Source organism: Ovis aries, chromosome Y, assembly GCF_016772045.2.
Source record: "Ovis aries strain OAR_USU_Benz2616 breed Rambouillet chromosome Y, ARS-UI_Ramb_v3.0, whole genome shotgun sequence".
Taxonomy (NCBI): Eukaryota; Metazoa; Chordata; class Mammalia; order Artiodactyla; family Bovidae; genus Ovis; species Ovis aries.
In genome coordinates, this window is record NC_082741.1 from 1,076,216 (window position 1) to 1,088,503 (window position 12,288).

Here is a 12,288-nt window from a genome sequence, read left to right on the forward strand (position 1 = left end):
AAAGCAAGCAATGCGGTCCAAAAAGGGGCAGAAAAGCTAAACAGACATTTCTTCAAAGAAGACATACAGATGGCCAAGAGGCACGTGAGAAGATGTTCAACACCACTGAAGTTTAGAGCAATGCACATCAAAACTACAATGAGGTTATCACCTCGCAGCAGCCAGCATGGCCACCATCAGGAAAAATCTACAAACAGTAAACGCTGGAGAGGGTGCGGAGGAAAGGCAAAGCTCCTACACTGTTGGTGGGATCAGAAATCGGGACACCGTTATGGAGAACGGTCTGGAGATTCCTTCAGAAACTAAAAACAGGACTACGATGTGACTCTGCAATCCCCCCCCCCCCCCCCCGGGCGTACACCCACCCAGAGAAAGACAGGAGCCGGAAAGATACATGCACCCTCAGTGTTCAGAGCAGTGCTGTTTACAACAGCCCGGACACGGAAGCGACCTACAGGTCCGTCAGCAGAGCGACGGAGAAAGAAGGTGCGGGACGTTCACACAGTGGATGCTACGCAGCCACGGAAAAGAATAAACCATGCCTCTGGCAGCGGCATGGTTGGACCTAGAGACGGTCATACTAAATGAAGTCAGTCACAGAGAAAAGGAAACACACCATGTGATGTCACTGATAGGTGGAATCTAACTTGAGAAAAGGATGCTAATGAATGATCTAAATGGGAAGGGAATCCAAAAGGGAGGGGGTCAATGTCTCCATATAGCGGATTTAATTTGTTGTACGGCAGAAACTCACAGAGCATTGTAAAACAGCTATACTCCAATAAAGAAAAATTTTTAAAATGATACCAATGAACTTATTTATGAAACAGAAACAGACTCACGGAGAAAACAAACTTGAGGTTACCAAAGGGGAAGGGGCAGAGGAGGGAAGATGAGCAGTTTGTGATTAAAACATACTCGCTGTGCTTACGTGCTCAGTCGTGTCCAACCCTGAGACCCCCGTGGACTGTAGCCTGCCAGGCTCCTCTGCCCATGCGGACTCTCCAGGCAAGAGTGCTGGAGAGGGTTGCCATGCCCTACCTCCAGGGGATCTTCCCGACGCAGGGATTGAACCCGGCTCTCCCGCACTGCAGAGGGATCCTTTACGGTCTGCACCACCAGGGAAGCCCAGATGCGCGCCACTACGTATAAATTCGATGGCCAACAAGGAACTGCTATATAGCACAGGGATGTCTACTCAATATGCTGTGACAACGTATATGAGAAAAGGATCCAAAAAAGAATAGGTGTATGTCTAAGCGAACCACTTTGCTGAAACCAACACATTGAAACTAACACATTGCAAATCATCTATAGTCCAATAAAATGTAAAAATAAAAATGCAGAGTGACCGGAGTTCTTTTTTTTTCTGGTAATTACATGTACAGCGATGTTGCTTTTGTTCAGTTGCTCAGTCGTGTCTGACTCTGAGACCCCCAGTGACTGCAGCCCGCCAGGCTTTCCCTGTTCTTCACCATCTCCCAGACTTGACTCAGACTCATGTCCATCGAGTCAGTGATGCCATCCAAGCATCTCACCCTCTGTCATCCCCTTCTCCTCCCGCCTTCAATCTTTTTCAGCCTCAAGGTCTTTTCCAGTTAGTCAGCTCTTTGAATCAAGCGCCAAAGGATCGGAGCTTCAGCTTTAGCATCAGTCCTTCCAGTGAATATTCAGGACTGATTTCCTTTAGGATGGACTGGTTGGATCTCCTTGCAGTGCAAGGGACTCTCAAGAGTCTTCTCCAACATCACGGTTCAAAAGGATCCATTCTTCAGCACCTACTACTCTTTATGGTCCAACTGTCACATCCATACATGACTACTGGGAAAACCACAGCTTTGACTAGAGATTTGTTATTACCCACAAGCATCTCTGCTGGATGAGATCAAATGTTTGCTGGCATCATCAGAGGTCTTCTCTCTTTTAACAAGTTAGCCTTGGTTCCCAGTGATCTTCACGCATCTTCATTTCCATCCAAAGGAGGTGATGTGGAAAATGCTTTCCTGTCCACAAAGCTCACTGGACACACGCCAAGACCAGCTTTACTCAGGTTAGTGAGCAAATAAGGAAATGGACACAGGATTCTTTCCGATAGTGGCCAGGGATGAAGTTAGGATCTGAACCTTCCAGACAAGAGCGAGCGGTGGATGGGTGAAACCAGTAATGTCTGATTGAGCAAATCTAATCTAATCCTCACCCCCACCACCAAAAAAAAAATCACCAAGGAAGCAACAGCGGCTAAAATATAGCTAAGAGTTACCTTTAGGAGACAAGCCTCATAAAGCCTCATATTTTTAGATGATATTAAGATGACTTTAAGATGATATTGAGATGATATTAAGACAAGCCTCATATTTTAACATGATAAATGCAAAGAAAGAGAGTTTATTTATAGAACAAAAAATAGGGTAAGTTTCCTTGGAGATGTGCCGTGGGTACCACCTTGGGGAAACGAACACCCCTAGCAACAAACATCGCGACTCCTGCACGCACGTGTCCGGCTGGGCGTGGAGAACAAACTCAGAACCAAATGCTTCGTCTCCGACCTCCACACTTGGCGTGGATGATGAGACTCAACTCGCAAAGGCTTTGTCTCATCAGGGAGGCGTCGACCAACAGCTAAAATTATGGGTTTCTGCAGCCCCGGTGTTGTGCTCTATTTTCTTTTTTTTTTTTTTTTTGCTTCTGGGAGATGAGGGATAGGCGTGCATAAATTAACCCAAATGTTCATGGCAGACAATAATTAGCCACGGGCTCAGTGGAAATAGTACGGGCCTGACGGCACATGTCACAGAATATACAATTTTCTCTCTGTCTAGCGCAGAGAACGCCTTGATTCACATCGCTCCCCCACTGTTGTGTCAATCGTGATGAGACGCAAAATCTACCCCCCTCAAAGGGGAAAAACACAAAGGAGACTACACAAACCAAGAAGAGCTGGGCGTTGGTTACATGTCCAGACGCATACCTGTTTGCACGGCCACCTCTTATTATTTCTGCGCAATAGGGATTTCCGTCTCTGGGTTAAGTGGTGGTGGGGAGATGGACCTTATTACTTCCAGGCTCTTCTTTAATACAAGAGCCCTGAAAAGTGTGTGAAAGCGGTTTAGTCCCCGCAGGCTGAGCAGTTCTTGGATATGCTGAGCAGTCTACGGGTTTCACTTGAAATTAATAAGAAAATGTGTCCATTGAGAAAATTTGTTGTTCAGTCACTGAGTTGTGTCTGATTCTTTGCGACCCCACAGACCACAGCACGCCAGGCTTCCCCGTCCTTCCCTGTCTCCCGGAGCTTGCTCAAACTCGTGTCCATTGAGTCGGTGATGCCATCCAACCATCTCATCCTCTGTCGTCCCCTTCTCCTCCTGCCTTCAGTCTTTCCCAGCATCAGGGTCTTTTCCAAGGACTTGGTTCTTCACCTCAGGTGGCCCAAGTATTGGAGCTGCAGCTTCAGCATCAGTCCTTCCAGTGAATATTCAGGGTTAATATCCTTTAGGATGGTCTGGTTTGATCTCTTTGCTGTGCACGGGACTCTCAAGAGTCTTCTCCAGCACCATAGTTCGAAAGTATAAATTCTTTGGCACTCAGCTTTCTTTATAAAGGTTATAAGTAGCTTTCCCAGGTGGCTCAGATGGTAAAGAAGCTGCCTGCCGTGCAGGAGACCCGGGTTCGATCCCTAAGTCATGACCATCCCCTGGGGGAGGGCCAGGGCAACCCACTCCAGTGTTCTTGTCTGGAGAATCCCGTGGACAGAGGAGCCTGTGAACCACAGTCCATGTGGTCGCAGGGAGTGGACACGGCTGGAGCGCCTTAGCGCAGCACCGCGGCGCCTCGCGCTAACCTCGCCTTTCCGTGCATATTCTTCTGGTGTAGTGAACACTGCTGTCTGCTCCACTGACTTTCATGCTATTTGCCATCATATTCATATCACTTTGGACTCTCCTTGCCTTGTACTACTTTTTTCTTTTTTTTTTTTAATTTAAAGATTAATTTGTATTGGGGTACACCTGCTTTACAATGCTGTCAGCGTCTGCTGCACAGCAGCGTGAATCAGCCGTGTGTCTACATAGATCCCAGCCCTCTGGAGCCTCCCTGCCCCCGCCCAGCCCTCTGGGTCATCACAGAGCCCCGAGCTGAGCTCCCTGAGCTGCAGAGCAGCCGCCCACTCGCTGTGTATTTCACATGACAGCGTATAGATCTCAGTGTGCTTTAAAAATCAAATTTCAGAATGATTCTGAGATGTCTCTCACGGAACTACTTGGAAGCATTCCCCCTCAACGCGGTCTCTGGATAATATAAATACTTTGAGAATGATTCGCGGGTTTCCGAGAACTTGGTTCGGAATTCTGTGACCTTGAACGTTTTTACGCCGATAGCTCTTATTCAACTTCTTCCTTAAAGCTGATATACGGATGCTTACTCTGTTTTTCTAGCTGTGCTAATGCATATTTTCCCTAGAAGAACTCCTTGTATTCTATTTTTCAAAAATATTTGTATAAACCTCTGTCGGTGAGGCTGATTTTTGCGATGCGGGTACTGTTTTGGGGTTGATTGGGGGCTGATTTGGGGTGTGTGCACTGTAGTGCTCTTTTTCACACGCTTTCTAGCAGTCTGACTCTGATGGTAAAGCATCTGCCTGCGATGCGGGAGGCCCCGGTTCGATTCCTGGGTTGGGAAGATCCGCCGGAGAAGGGAAAGGCGACCCACTCCAGTATTCTTCGGCTTCCCTGGTGGCTCAGCTGGTAAAGAATCTGCCTGCAATGCGGGAGACCTGGGTTCAATCCCTCGGTTTGGAAGATCCGCCTGGAGAAGGCCATGGCTACCCACTGCAGTATTCTTGCCTGGAGAATTCCATGGGGTCGCAAAGAGTTGGACGCGACTAACGCTTTCACTTCACTTGCGATACAGATCCACGATCTCGGTTATTCAGTTCCTCCGTCGGTAACTGAAAAGTTTCACTTATTACTTTCTTGCGATGGATGCTTCTCTTTATCCACTTCTCAACTGAATGCTGAATTCATTATTTTAAAAGTAAACTCATTCTAAAAAAAGGTCAGTCCCCTCACCCCACCCTACTCCAAGAGTAATTTTTGCCATACCCACAAAGTTCTGAAACGGTGATGAGTTTAAATCTTCTTCTTCCAAAAAGATGTCTGCTGCTGCTGCTGCTAAGTCGCTTCAGTCGTGTCCGACTCTGTGCGACCCCATAGATGGCAGCCCACCAGGCTCCCGTGTCCCTGGGAATCTCCAGGCAAGAACACTGGAGTGGGTTGCCATTTCCTTCTCCAATGCATGAAAGTGAAAAGTGAAAGTGAAGTCAGTTAGTTGTTTCAGACTCTTAGCGACCCCATGGACCGCAGCCCACCAGGCTCCTCCGTCCATGGGATTTTCCAGGCAAGAGTACTGGAGTGGGGTGACATTGCCTTCTGCAAAAAACTATCCCGGTTGGAAACTATCCTTCAAAAATACACATGCAGCCCAAAGTTGACAGCAGAACCACTGACAATAGCCAAGACTCAGAAACGATGTAAGTGGCCTGTGACGGATGAACGGATAAAGAAGAGGGGGTATGATACAATGGAATATTGCTCAGTCATCAGAAAGAATGAGCCAGTGGCACACCGCGTGGACGGACGTGGGCAGTATCACGCCAAGTCAACCAGAGAAAGACTGACCGATGCAGGACATTGCGCTTCTGCAGAATCCTCAAAAAAGGGTGCAAATGAGCTCGTCTACAAAACAGAGTGACCGACGTTCATGCAACAGTTACGGAAGACTCCCCTACGCTGTTGGTGGGGAGGTAGGTTGGTGCAGCCACTGTGGATAGCCGTATCGTGGTTCCTCAGAAAACAAAAACGGAGCTAACATATGACCCAGCAATCCCACTCCTGGGCGTATTCCTAGAGAAAACCACAGTTCATAAAGATACATGCACCCCAATGGCCCCAGCAGCGCCGTTCACAACAGGTGAGAGACGGAAGCAACCTAAGTGCTCTTCGACGGATGAAAAGATGAAGAAGACGTGCTAGCTACGCCGCGTGGGATGCTACTCGGCCACGAGGAAGGCTGGGACAGTGCCATCTGCAACTACGTGGACGGACCTAGTGACAATCTTGAAAGTGAAAGTGTTACTCACTCTATCACGTTTGACTCTTTGCAACCCCGCTTTTGGAGAAGGCGATGGCACCCCACTGCAGCACTCTTGCCTGGAAAATCCCATGGGCGGAGGAGCCTGGTGGGCTGCAGTCCATGAGGTTGTGAAGAGTCGGACACAACTCAGCGACTTCACTTTCACTTTTCACTTTCATGCATTGAAGAAGGAAATGGCAACCCACTCTGGTGTTCTTGCCTGGAAAATCCCATGGATGGAGGAGCCTGGTGGGCTGCAGTCCATGGGGTCGCTAAGAGTAGGTCAAGACTGAGCGACTTCACTTTCACTTTTCACTTTCATGCATTGGAGAAGGAAATGGCAACCCACTCCAGTGTTCTTGCCTGGAGAATCCCAGGGATGGCGGAGCCTGGTGGGCTGCCGTCTATGGGGTCACACAGAGTCGGACACGACTGAAGGGACTTAGCCACAGCAGCAGCAGCCCCACTTTGCAAACGCATGGACTGTAGCCCACCAGGCTCCTCTGTTCATGGAATTCTCCAGGGAAGAATACTGGAGTTGGGTGGCCATGCCCTTCTCCAGGGGATCTTCCCGACCCAGGGGTGGAACCTCCATCTCCTACATTTCAGGCAGATGCTTTGCCACTGAGCCACCAGGGAAGGCACAGAGATGATCTTACTAACTGAAGTAAATCAGACAGAGAAAGGCTAATACCTCATGATATCCCTTACTGGCAAAATCTAAAAATACGGTATAAATAAAGGTACCTACACAACGCAGGAGACCCAGGATGGATCCCTGCGTTAGGAAGATCCGCTAGAGAAAGAAATGACAACCCACTGCAGTCTTCTTGCCTGGAGAATTCCACAGACAGAGGAGCTGGGTGGGATACAGCCCGTGGGGTCGCGAAGAGTCAGGCATGAGTGAGCACACGCACAAACAGAAATCGATTTACAGACACAGAGAATGGATTTCTGGTTGCCAGAGGACAGAGCAGTGAGGAAGCATGGATGGGAGTTTGGAGTTAGCTGGTGCCAACAGTTATATACAGGATGGATAAAACACCAAGGTCCTACTGCAGAGCTCAGGGAGCTAGACTCAATATCCTGGCGTAAACCAGCATGGGAAGCAATATTTTTTAAAGCACCCCACTCCAGCACTCTTGCCTGGAAAGTCCCAGGGACGGAGGAGCCTGGTGGGCTGCAGTTCATGGGGTCGTGAAGAGCCGGACATGACTGAGAGACTTCCCTTTCACTTTTCACTTTCATGCATTGGAGAAGGAAATGGCACCCCACTCCAGTGTTCTTGCCTGGAGAATCCCAGGGACGGGGGAGCCTGGTGGGCTGCCGTCTATGGGGTCGCACAGAGTCGGACACCACTGAAGCGACTTAGCAGCAGCAGCAGCAGCAGCAGCATAGACGTGTGTACAACGGAAAGGCTTTGCTCTACAGCGGACCTTGGCTCAGCCTTGACCATCAGCTGAATTTCAGTAAAAACATTCCAGGGAGAGGGGGATTCAGGATGGGGAACACGTGTATACCTGTGGTGGATTCACGTTGATGTATGGCAAAACCAATACAATATTGTAAAGTAGAAAAAAAAAAAAACCAACAACAACAAAAAAATTCCAGTTGGACGATCACGTTTCTTTGCAAATATTCTTGTTTTCAAATGTTGCCTTCATGACAGTATGGCCCCAAATACAGTTGACCTATTTATACCACTTGGAATTTTCTTTTTCTTTCTGAGCTAATAGTTGATTTATCTATTTTTCACTGCAGGATAATGGCTTTACAATACCGTGTTGGTCTCTGCCATGCACCAGCACGAATCAGCCGTAAATATACACATGTTCCCCTCCCTCATGAACCTCCCTCCCTCCTCCCACTCCTTCCCCATCCCAGCGCTCTAGGTTGTCTCAGATCAGTGGTTTGAGTTCCCTGAGTCATAGAGCAGACGCCCATCGGCATCTGTTCTTACGTACAGCCGTGTATATGTATCCATGCTTCTCTCTCCTTCTGTCCCGTAGCTCAGCTGGTAAAGAATCCGCCTGCAATGCAGGAGACTCTGGTTCGATTCCTGGGTCAGGAAGATCCCCTGGAGAAGGGATAGGCTACCCACTTGAGAATCCTAGGGCCTCCCTGGTGGCTCAGCTGGTAAAGAATCCGCCTGCAATGCAGGAGACTCTGGTTCGATTCCTGGGTCAGGAAGATCCCCTGGAGAAGGGATAGGCTACCCACTTGAGAATCCTAGGGCCTCCCTGGTGGCTCAGCTGGTAAAGAATCCGCCTGCAATGCTAGGAGACCTGGGTTCGATTCCTGGGTTGGGAAGATTCCCCTGGAGAAGGGAAAGGCTACCCACCCCAGTTTTCTGGTCTGGAGAATTCCAAGGACCGTATAGTCCACGGGGTTGCAAAGAGTGGGACATGACTGAGTGAGTTTCACTTTAAGGTTCTCCTCCTCCCACTGTGCCCACAAGTCTGGATCTCCCCTCTGCAAATGAACTGTATTATAAAGACTGAAGTAAGTCAGAAAGATAAAACAAGGACCGGATATTAATGCATATATGTGGAACATAGCAAGATGGAACTGATCGTTTGAAATGTCATTTCTGTTTTACGGGTATGGACTTTGTTACACACCTGTGAAAGTTTCCTTCAGTTACATAACTTAAATCCTTAATTCCGATTTTCTTCTTCTCTTCTTAGCCTGTCATGCTGCACTTGTTTAATACGCTTGCTATTTCTGGTAACATGGAAGGCTAACTCTCTTGACCCAACATTCCTGGTGAATGCTGGGCGCAATCTGAAAAATGCTTGGTGTACGTATTTGTAAAGACTCTCGCTACAAGCATCTCAAGACATGGGATAACAGAGCGTCCTGCTAGGATCTCGAAGGCAGCATGAACACACAGAGCCCTGAAACCCCTTTTTCTTCAGAGACCAGTCGGCGAACTGGTCAGACTTGAGCCACATTTTTCACCCGTCCTCTGATACCTCCCGAAACAGAAGACAAAGGTTTTCATGTCCTCCTTAAGGTCAGGACTCTAGTGAGACGTTTCCCTCCAGTAATCTGGCCGCCTGATGCAAAGAGCCGACTCACCGGAAAAGACCCTGAGGCTGGGATGGATTGGGGGCAGGAGGAGAAGGGGGCGACAGAGGATGAGATGGCTGGATGGCATCACGGACTCGATGGACGCGAGTCTGGGTGAACTCCAGGAGTTGGTGATGGACAGGGAGGCCTGGCGTGCTGCGGTTCACGGGGTCGCAGAGAGACGGACACGACTGAGCGACTGAACTGAACTGAACTGAATATTACTGAGAGGATATTTGTCTTTCTCACCTATAGTCTCTTACAAGAGTCCAGGGGAGTTTTCCAGCAGCTATATGGTGGATGAGAACACAAGAGGCTGAACACAGAAGCGGATATAGGAATCTAGTTGGACTTATAAGCACCCATTCTCCCCCAAACTCCCCTCCCATCCAGGCTGCCACCTGACATGGAGCAGAGTTCCCTGTGCTGGGCAGCAGCTCGTTGCTGTTTCTCCACATTAAACACAGCAGTGTGTCCATGTCCATCCCAGACTCCCTGACTATCCCTTCCCCTATCCTTCCCCCTGGTGACCATAAGGTTATTACAGAGGATTGAGCAGAGTTCCCTGTGCTGAACAGCAGGTCCTTGCTGGTTCTCCGTGTTAAATATAGCTATACTTCTTTCCTTTAAGCTAAGCAGTCTTGGTTGGCTCTTTCCTAGCTTGATACACACCCACACTCAATATATGTTCCCGAGTTACTGGTCTATGCTTCCTCAAGGGGTTCTCAGTGGTGCTCAAAAAATGCTAGCACTTGAGTTCACTCACTCCAATGATCCCATCCTCGGTCGTCGGCTGGATGGCATCACGGACTCGATGGACGTGAGTCTGAGTGAACTCCGGGAGTTGGTGATGGACAGGGAGGCCTGGCGTGCTGCGATTCATGGGGTCGCAAAGAGTCGGACATGACTGAGCGACTGAACTGAACTGAACTGAACTGAATGATCCCATCGAAAGTCAGATTGCAAAGTGCTGAACAGTAAGGGATATTCTGATTGTAATAGCTTCATCAGCCTGGTTCTAGGTCTTAGACAAATGTTTCAAACAGGGTTGCCGGCTTTAGCAAATCGACACACAGGACTCATAGTCACATTTGAGTTTCAGATTAAAACAAACAAACAGTATTCTTTGGTATAAGTAAGTCACAACCATAGCACAGGACATACTTTTGCTAAATAAACTACTTGTCTGAAATATTGTATGGGATCCACTTATACTAAATAAACTACTGGTCTCAAATATTACATGGGACTTGCTTATACTAAGTTAACTATTTAAATGGCTCAAATATTGCATGAGATGGACTTAGACGTAAATAAACTACTTGTCTCAAATATTGTATGGGATACTCCAACAGTAAATGAATTCTTTGTCTCAAAGATCACACGAGACATACTTCATAAATTACTTGTCTCAAATATTGCATGGGACATACTTGTAACTAAATGAACTGGAGAAGGGGAATCTCCCTGACTCAGGGATTGAACCCGGGTGTCCTGCACGGGCAGCCAGATTCTTTACCGTCCAAGCCTCCGCAGAAACCCCCCCAATACACTACTTGTCTCAAACATTCCATGGGATGTGTGTATATTAGGCACCTGTGTATTGTTTATTATGCAATATTTGATATGTACTTACACTTAAAACTCTGTAATTTATATAAAAAGCTCAGGGACTTCCCTGGTAGTCCCCTGGTTGATTCTACGCTTCCCATGAAGGGAGCACGAGCTTGATTCCTGGTCGGGGACTGTGTCCCGCACGCTGCAACTAAAGATTCCATGTGCTACAATAACACCAGCACAGCCAAGTAAATAAACAAGTGTTTCTTTTAAAAAATAAAATATAAAAACTAAAACAATCAAATCTAACTGGTGCCTTGTAATTTAAGGGGCTTCCCTGGTGGCTCAGATAGTACAGAATCTGCATACAATGCGGGAGATCCGGGTTGGGAAAGATCCCCTGGAGAAGCGAATAGCTACCCACTCCAGTGTTCTTGCCTGGACAATCCCACAGACAGAGGAGCCTGGTGGGCTATGGTCCATGGACTCGCAGACTCAGAAACGACCGAGCGCCTAACACTTGTAATTTAATGGGGCAACTCCACTTCCAAAGGCATAGCTTGATTTTTCAGAGCGGAAAAGAATGGGACAAAGACAGTTGGTGTCAACAAAATGCAAAATATCCGTACCGTGTGACCAACAAGTCCCGTTGATCGGGTTTCTTCTGAGCAAATAACACCATTATGAGGAGGAGGAAAGCGCAAAGATGGCGAGCGCAGTTTTACAGGAGGCTGGATACAGAGCACGTCACGTTTGATGAAACGCTAGGCTGTCAGCACGACTAATGGGGAAAGCCGTACAGAAAATTTTCATGAATGAATATCAAATTAAATATTAGAACACTATAATTACAAACACATTTGCACATCATAATTACTAAAGAAAAGACTCAGAATGGCGGGGCAATTAGATTGTGCGTGGGAGATGCTTTATTTCAATATTCATGTTGCAACGATATATTAGGGTTCTCCAGAGACAAGGACTGAACAGAATGTGCATGGGTATACATGTGTATAGACAGTGTGCCCATGTATATGTGTGCATACGATGTGTGTGTGTGTGTGTGTGTGTGTGTATGCAGTGTCTGTAGGGAGACGTATATATGTGTGTATATATGCAGTATCTGTGTATGTGTGCGCAGTGTATGTGTGTATACGTGTATATGTGTATATAGTCCGTGTGTGTGTATACGTACATGTTCACGTGCATATACAGCATACGTGTGTGTGGTAGGTATGTGTATGCATATGTGTGCACACAGGATATGTATGTATACATATATAGGTATACATACAGTTCAGTTCAGTTCAGGCGCTCAGTCGTGTCCGACTCTTTGCGACCCCATGAATCGCAGCACGCCAGGCCTCCCTGTCCATCACCAACCCCCGGAGTTCACTCAGACTCACGTCCATCGAGTCAGTGATGCCACCCAGCCATCTCATCCTCTGTCGTCCCCTTCTCCTCCTGCCCCCAATCCTTCCCAGCATCAGGGTCTTTTCTAATGAGTCAACTCTTCACATGAGGTGGCCAAAG

The 12,288-nt window shown here is 47.7% G+C and overlaps 1 protein-coding gene across 5 annotated transcripts in view; it reads right to left on the minus strand.

Annotated features, from left to right (window-relative positions):
• The window catches only part of LOC106990378 (splicing factor 3A subunit 2-like), a 79,552-nt gene that overhangs the window by 38,402 nt on the left and 28,862 nt on the right, over positions 1-12,288 (minus strand). The window contains exon 1 of one of the 5 annotated variants that reach the window (XM_060408591.1): positions 11,385-11,516. The exons of the other annotated variants lie outside the window; for them this stretch is intronic. The gene's annotated coding sequence lies outside the window, so the exon portion shown is untranslated. Of the gene's footprint in view, positions 1-11,384; positions 11,517-12,288 lie in introns of those variants that run through there. 5 annotated transcript variants of the gene reach the window in all.